Raw genomic sequence first — 8,611 nt, 5'->3', positions numbered from 1 at the left:
TTTCTCTTGTCAAAAAGCAGAAACACAAATGCAAGATTCTCCTGTATTATTTTCCAGTTTTCATACATCATGCTCCTCCTTCAATTCCCCCCTCCCCCACTCTATCCCATCTTCCAGCCCACTCGTAAACTGAAAGGAGGCTGCCAGGCAGAGTAAATGCAGTTCATTGTCAATGTATCTGTCCACATTCTCAGTCTCTGTTCAATGTTCCATGACAACAAGGTGAGACGGCAGAGGTTATCTGAACAGCTGCTTCCTAAGCTAGAAATTCCAGGCATTGAAAACCATCTGTCTATACATTCACAAATGTATATAGGAGCAATCTATCAGACTGCAGCTGCCACTTGATCAGGCCCGCTTCCTTTCTTGATGTGGAACAATACCAGCGAGTTCTTCACTTTGTGTCACACAGAATAGCTGATTTGATTAAGTCCCCAACTCTCATTATGCTAGGTAGGGGTGTAGAATTTCAATGATAATCCATAATGCATGACCAGTTTGTCACCATGGCAACATAAATTCAAGGTTACTAGCTCAGACACATAATTGGGTGTGCATTGAGTGCTGAAGAAGGGTTGTTAAAATTCTTGTCATAGAAGAGTCGCATCCATCATACTGTCTAAAAATTGCAAAGTGCTCATAATCAGAAGGGGGGGTATATCCTTGGAGAATAATGTTAATAAAATAACGATTATATCTAATAGAATTGTTTAAGTTTTTGCACTTGGGGCTTTAAGCCTTTGAGGTAATAAAGGCCCAAAAGGATACTCCTTCAAAATTAGACGGCTTTGACTTGGCATTCATCGATTCCCCAAAAATATTTCTGTGGAAAGGCAGGCCTCTGTCAGCCCTGCTTTGAGTGTAAGTGATCTGGATAAAATCACATCATATTCAAGGATGTAAATAGTGTTTGTGTCACTCAGGTGGTTTGGGAAGACACACCAGCCAGCATTAGATATTTTTTAAAAGAACATATCCTGAAAAATGTTTCCAGCTTGTAGAAGGAGGAGCTTAGGTTTTTTTCTTATTTCTTTATTGCTTGTATTGGCAGCCATTTTAAAGCTCTTAGATAACAACAACAACAAAAAAATGACAAGATGCCAACAACCAAATGCAAAGAAAAATCTGAGGTGACAAATATAATAGAGAAACAGAACAGATGACCTATATCTTATTTCTCTCTATCTGCATATATCAATCCAATGCTGTTTTTAATAACTAATATTTTATTTTTCATTTTCACTATGTTTTTAATGAAAAATTACTTGATGTAAACTTTTTTTAGTCTCTTAGAGGCCATGGAGGGCATCACTAATGCAATGAGCAGAACCAACGTTTTTATCCTATTTAGGATGTTCTCCAAATGAAGCAAACAAAATAGCAACTTCTTATCATCTCTTCTTCATGCTTATACCATTTTAATATGGAGTGTGCATGGCATGAGTTATCATTTATAGAAACACAGTTACTTGGAATTAGTAATCGTTGAGTTCCATGGGACTTAAGTCTACCATTCTAAGGAATGGAGACAACAGCACCAGATCTACCTTTCTGCATTCTTTAACCTGTATTTAATATAATATAATATTCTCTACTCTATCTACTTTACTCTAAAATCATAATCTAAATAAAGTGAACCTCTTGATCAATTATTGGTTTAGCAGAAGAGTTAAAACCATGCTTACTACGATTTAAGTCTGGGAAGATTTTTGCCAATTATTCTTCCCCCAAAATTAAATCTATCACAGTATTAAATCAACAATGATATTTTGTTTACTTTCTACTTCAGTGATTTTCAACCTTTTCATCACCACAGACCCCCTTTGAATACTTTTTGTGGCCATGGACCATGGCCACGGATTACCAAAACATCATTCAAGATTTAGATAACATTTCTTCAAGCCTTCGCGGACACTCTGTGATGACATCATGCCCCCCCAGGGGTCTGCGGACCACAGGTTGAGAACCGCTGTTCTACATCATATTCCAATTAAATATTTCCCCTGGATTTGTCTGCATTTATCAGCTGGAGTCCTTGTTTCTTCACTGGAATGTCATTCTCTGACAAATAAGTCAATCACTGAAGACTGTATTGTGAGGGCAGCTTTGCCATGTTTGTAAACATTTCACAAAGTAAAGAAAGTGGAGGTTGTAAGTATTCTGTGATGGTTGGTTTCAGTAAGGCAACAGAATGGTCACTTCTCTGTTATCCTCTTTTGTGATTTTGTGATCTTTCCTTTGAACATTAAAGTCATGAATATTAAAGTTACTTTCACAATAGGGTTATAGTAACAGAATCTTGTCTGAATGTGCCTTGACATCTCCTGACTTTATTTTAACGAGAATTAGGAGAGCAAAGTCTGAGAGTCTTTCTCAAATTCTATTCCTGCTCTGGGCTCAGATTTCTCTTATCTGACTATTATCTTGGCTACAGTTTTTCTTTCTCTTCCTTATTCTTATATTCCATTACAGGTGGCAAAGCAGTTACTTATTCTGCTTTAAATCAAATGATGTTGATAAAATTAGGCATAGCACCCAACAATCCATGTAGTTGACCATTGTTTGCTTATTGAATATTTTTTTCTATGGCACAGAAATATATGTAATGTAACAAATTGGTTTGTTATTGTAAAATACTGGATAGCCAAAGAATATCTTACTTTGGATGATTAGTACTCAAAAATATTAGAAATTGTTTTGTTAAAAAATAGACCTCAGAAACAGAATGTTCACAAGACAGGATAAAATTATTAATAGGTTTATTTAAATATGTTTGCAATTTATTACATATATTAACATTTTTCTAATATTTACATACTGTATATATTGTTTTGGGTTTAAATCTTGAAAGTTGATGTTTTGTATTTTTGTGTTTCTCCTCAAAAATCATATATTAATGTATATGCCATGCAACACAGAGATACAAATATGTACACCCACACAGTCACACTTGTTTCTATTTTTTCTTTATTTGCTCTTGTTTTTCTTCATTGTTTACTTTCTTTTAATTCTAGATTTTATTGTTTTAATCATGGTACCTTGTAAGATAAGTTTAAAAAGCCAAACCAAACTGAACAAACAATAAATTAAAGCAAGTTTGGTCTTCACTTTTTTGGATTCAATCAGATTCAATGAAGTTTTCCAGATGAAGCCCAGATCTCTCAAGAGAACAAGATGACCTTCCCCATGTGTCTAAATGGCATATGTGACAGGGTTAGGTTCCTCCTGCTTTCATTACTGTCATCCCTTTGAGGTAAATCAGGTCAGGAAATGGACAACTCAAGAATTATAGCAATCTTGGCAACTTGAAACCATATGGACTTCAATTCCCAGGATTTCCCAGCCAGCATTGAATTGAGAGTTGAATTCCATCCATTTTAAAGTCACCAAGATTGAGAAATACTGCATTAGAGGAAGATTGTAGGATATAATAACAGAATCTTGAAAGCCTTCTCTCTTTATACCCAACAGAATCAAGGTAGGGTTATTTTATCAGGACTAAGCTGATTTTTTTCCCGTTAATGGCTCATACATTCCTTATCAACATTATCTGTATATTCCTGCATAGTTACACAGTGCTGAACAAATGGTCAACCGAGGAAATCACACACAGTTATTGTACAGTTCCTGACTATAGGTGTATTCCTTACTTGGCAAACATAATTAAAATATAAATGCAATAATTCTCAGACTGTCAACCTGTGTTGAGGATCTGTTTGTCTATAAGAACTGATAAAACATTTCTCAACCAAAATAAGGTTTTTGGTCCAATAGGAACATTTAGGTTTTTTTCAGGGATATCCAGGGACAGGGGAAAAAACTGTACAGTTAGCAGCAATAAAGATACAGTCAAAGTTTTGACATGGAACACACTGAAAAGGGGGAAGTGCTTCATTTACAACATTTTGGGGCAACTTGACTTTTTTGGTCTCTTCTTTGATCCTAGGTCTTTGTATGGCATTCTAGAATGGCACTCCAAAAATGGTGTTAGAACAACAGCAACAAAAGGTTTAACTAAAGCTAGGTTTTTTTTTTTTTTTTTGTTTTTTGTAGCTGAGTTTGACTAAAAACTGAGTGATGTCTCACCAATTAAAGATATTGAGTTTGTCAGCTGGAAAGCTGACAGCCGGGTTTTGAGACATGACTGTTGAGCAATGAGGCGAGCTCTCCTTATGGCTCCAGTTCCTAGAAACCTAGCAATTCAAAACATGCACATGCCACTAGATAAATAGATACCCAGGGGTGGGATTCTACCGATTCAGACCAGTTTGGGCGAACTGGTAGCTCCGACGATCAGATGGGAGCGAACCGGTTCGCTCTGACAATCAGCTGGGCCCGACTGCCCACCCCTGCACTTTACTTACCTTTATCTTTGCAGTTGATTAGCGCAGCAGAGTGGATTGCCGTGCCTCAGCCGTTTTAATTCCCTAGCACTAATGCGGAAGGTGATTTTTTGTTGAAATGTGCACGCACGTGCAGCGAAGTGCACGATCACTGAACCGGTTGTTAAACTGGAAGGGTCACACCACTGTAGATACCATTTTGGTGGGAAGGTAAAAGCAGTCCATTCACCTCGGCATACAGTCTTGCTGGCCACATGACCACAGACATGTCAACATTGGCTCCCTCAGCTAGGTGAGCACTGCCCCTAGAGTCAGACATTGGACAGTAGAAGCCTTTACTTTTTTCTTAACTAAAATTGAGTACAGTGAATATAACTACTCCCCATGTTTTAACAATGTTCTTTTTCCTCTACAAATTAAATACAAAAATACTGAACTAATGACAGATTGTCATTAAGATAAACTATCTATGTGGTCAGTAAAAGTCAACAGTGATTTGATGGGCACATAATCAATCAATTTTTCTTTATTTCACATTCAGAGTTAAAATTCAGCATTTTGTGATCTAAACAATGGTGCTTAATAATTACTAATTTTTAAAGGTTTTGTACTTTGCCTTTGGTCAATGAAATCACAGCAAGGCAACATATACCAATTTAAAGAATGTATCACAAAACTATAGCAATAAATGAAATTAATATCAGAAAGCAAAGTCTAATAGCAATAGCAATAACAGCAGCAGCAGAGGTAGTAATGTGATCAGAGGTGGGTTTTAGCAGGTTCTGACCAGTTCTGGAGAACCGGTAGCGGAAATTTTGAGTAGTTCGGAGAACCGATAGTAAAAATTCTGACTGGCCCCGCCCACATCTATTCTTTGCCTCCCAAGTCCCAGCTGATCGGGAGGAAATGGAGATTTTACAGTATCCTTCCCCTGCCACACCCGCCAAGCCACACCCACAGAACCCTGTAGTAAAAAATGTTGAAACCCACCACTGAATGTGATCCCACCTATTGGAATGTGGCTAGCTGGTTGACATGCTGAACTGCCAATAGAATAGCAGATTGAATTGGTAATGAAAGGAGGGAAACTGTTTAGTAAAATATTATGAGGAGCTGCCAGAAAGAATTTTAGGGTTGGACAGTTTAATCTGATTTCATCCAAATCCATTGTCTGAGCAAACATCCCTTTCCTCTTTTTCCCTCTCTAGTGCTATTCATAATACATTGGCTTTCTATGTATATACCTTTGATGGAAATTCTGAATTATTGGATGCTCTTATAACCTCTTAAACTCTCACAGGGATCATAGGATCATAGGGACTTTATTGTGATGGGCTTGTTAATTTGCTTCCTAAACTCTCAAAGTCCAACTACAACCCAATTTCCATACACAGAATTTTTAGGTGCCAAATGAAGTTACAGACAGGGAAAATCAAACAATATCCCTTTTCCTGACCCCTCTACAAATACAGAGTATGGAAAAGACTTTCTGACATCTATTTATCTATGTATATGAAAAATGTGTTATATGTTCATGTCATCTGTTGTGGTACAGCATAGACAGTTTAGCCTTGTGATTTATCAGAGGATTCACTAACAATCTGATAATTTATTTTAGTTGTCGCCTTCATTTTTTATTTTAATTTTTTTGGAAAAAGGATTAAAGCCAGAAGATATTTACAAATTCAGTTCTATGGCAACCATAAAGAGGAAATGTATTTTGTTTAACAACAACAGAATGAGACAATTTTAGGAAACATTTGTAATTGTGTATTTGTATGCATGTATGTATGTACTTATCCAGTTTGTCAGAAATGTGATTCAAGAGTGCAATCTATTAATATATAGTTATATTTCTCCTGGAAAATGGTAACAAAATATTAGCACAACACAGTCTCAACTGTTTGTTCTAACTTTTGGTTCAAGTTCTGTAACAGATGAAGGAAAATCATTTCCAAACATATTTCATCATACCACATGATACATAAAAAGCAGGGAAATTGTCTCAGTCTATACTAGTGTTGCTAAACCCTGCGACTTTAGAACAGGACAGAACAGAATAGAGTCGGAAGAGACCTTGGAGGTCCAACCCCCTGCTTAGGCAGGAAACAGGCAGGAAATGGTTGTCCAATCTCTTCTTTAAAACTTCCAGTGTTGGAGCATTCATAATTTCTGGAGGCAGTTTGTTCCACTGATTAATTGTTCTCACTGTCAGGAAATTTCTCTTTAGTTCTAGATTGTTTCTCTCTTTGATTAGTTTCCATCCATTGTTTCTTGTCTTGCCTTCAGGTGCTTTGGAGAATAGCTTGACTCCCTCTTCTTTGTGGCAACCCCTGAGATATTGGAACACTGCTATCATGTCTCCTTTGATCCTTCTTTTCCTAAACATACCAAATTCCACCAACCATTTTTAATATAGTTTTACCCTCCAGTCCCCTAATCATCTTTATTGTTCTTCTCTGCACTTTTTCTAGAGTTTCAACATCTTTTTTACATTGTGGCAATCAAAACTGGATACAGTATTCCAAGGTATTATAAAGTGGTATTAATACTTCATGTGATCTTGAGTCTAACCCTCTGTTAATGCAGCCTAGAACTGTATTGGCTTTTTTGGCAGCTGCAGCACACTGCTGGCTCATATTTAAGTGATTGTCCACCAGGGCTCCAAGATCTATACCTGTGCATTTGGTGTTTCTTGCCTAAATGTAGAACCTTCCTTTTTTCACCATTGACTTTCATTTTGTTATATAGTGCCCAATGTTCAAGTTTCTTCTGTATCTTAAGCTTATCTTCTGGAGTGTTGGCTATTCCTGCCAGCTTGGTGTCGTCTGCAAATTTGATGAATTCCCCATCTATCCCCTCATCCAAATCATTGATGGATGTTGAAGAGTACTGGGCCTACAATAGAGCCTGGGGTTGCCCCACTGCATACTTCCCTCCATGTAGATTCAGTTCTATTGAGAACTACACGTTGAGTGCTGTTGGTTCTTACTGAAAATCTGTCATAATTATATTTCCAAACAGTGGCTTACTTCTTAAATGTGACTAATTTTATTCAAATTAATATGCTATAATGTGTTTGTGATGATAACATGGTATTCAGGGATTTAAAATAGTCAAGGTTGTTAAAAAAATTAACTGGGCTCGGTTATTCTTAATATATTCTACTGAACAGTTTGTGTTGATCACAAACCAGTTTACCATCAAATGTAAAGAATTTGAGGTAGGTTTCTTTTTTTACCCTTTGGTTCTGGATTGCATAATTTCTGTTTCTGTTTCTTAAACTATTGTAACCTGTCTTGAAGCTGTGGAATAGGATAATATTAAACAATTTTCAATACATAATCATGGTATTTACCTGGCTTTATAAAGCAGTTAGATCGCTGACAAAAACAAAATAATACTACTGTATAGCTTTGATATGCTCCACTAATGCGGGTTGTTTTTATTTGAATGCAAAGCTGCTTTAATAATAATAATAAAAAAAACTTTCAAGCTGCACATTGGAAATATATTCACTTCCTTAATATGTGCATGTAATTCCAATTAATGTTATGTACATGCAAATAAGCCCCATTAAATCTATTGAGGTAAGCAAGAAATGCAGGGTAGCTCTGAGGCTCTGATTTAAATAACAAGTGACTTTGGCGAACAACAGCATAGTCAGGTCCTGTATGCCCATATTGTCAAAAGACAGCAACAGTGCTCAAAGATAATTCCCTATTTACATACTGAAGTTCCTTGGTGCCTGGCCAAGTGAACCCCAAATACAGTGGATCTAGGAGGAGAATCTTTCCCCAAGGGAAAGGATGCATGTGGAAAGGAAGGAAAGAGGAAAAAGAAAAAAGGAAAGAGGAAAGAGGGAAGGGAAGGGAAGGGAAGGGAAGGGAAGGGAAGGGAAGGGAAGGGAAGGGAAGGGAAGGGAAAATTGGTTGGCTCACTTGGTGGTTACCTATATGCCAGAAGAAGATTCAGAAGTATTGAGGGATATGCATTAAAAAAATATGGCTTGGAGACCAAATGCTTGTTCTCTCTCTGTTCTCTTTGGTTTTTCACTCAGAGCTTGAGGGATAAATCTGAAAACACACTTTTCATTATTTTTTAAAGGCTCCCTCCCTCCCACCTGATAGTGAATTATTCTGTTTTGATTAAGAGCACCATGCTGCCTACTCTGTTTTAGTTCAGCTTTGTAAAAAGAATGAAGAAATAAGTGCTGAGCCCTCACACCCCTCAGTCTCTATGGCATTTCTGATTTTATTTTAAAAATT

The 8,611-nt window shown here is 36.8% G+C and overlaps 1 long non-coding RNA gene across 1 annotated transcript; it reads left to right on the top strand.

Moving 5' to 3' along the window:
* Positions 1-777: 777 nt before the first annotated feature.
* LOC117674120 (uncharacterized) lies at positions 778-3,107 on the top strand. The gene is made up of 2 exons (XR_004593684.2): positions 778-861; positions 1,817-3,107. It is a non-coding gene; the product is annotated as an uncharacterized LOC117674120 (long non-coding RNA).
* Positions 3,108-8,611: the final 5,504 nt, after the last annotated feature.

Source organism: Pantherophis guttatus, chromosome 1 (genome assembly GCF_059756535.1).
Source record: "Pantherophis guttatus breed Tessera chromosome 1, ASM5975653v1, whole genome shotgun sequence".
Taxonomy (NCBI): Eukaryota; Metazoa; Chordata; class Lepidosauria; order Squamata; family Colubridae; genus Pantherophis; species Pantherophis guttatus.
The sequence above is the reverse complement of the archived record's forward strand: the minus strand, read 5'-3'. Positions and strand labels throughout refer to the sequence as shown.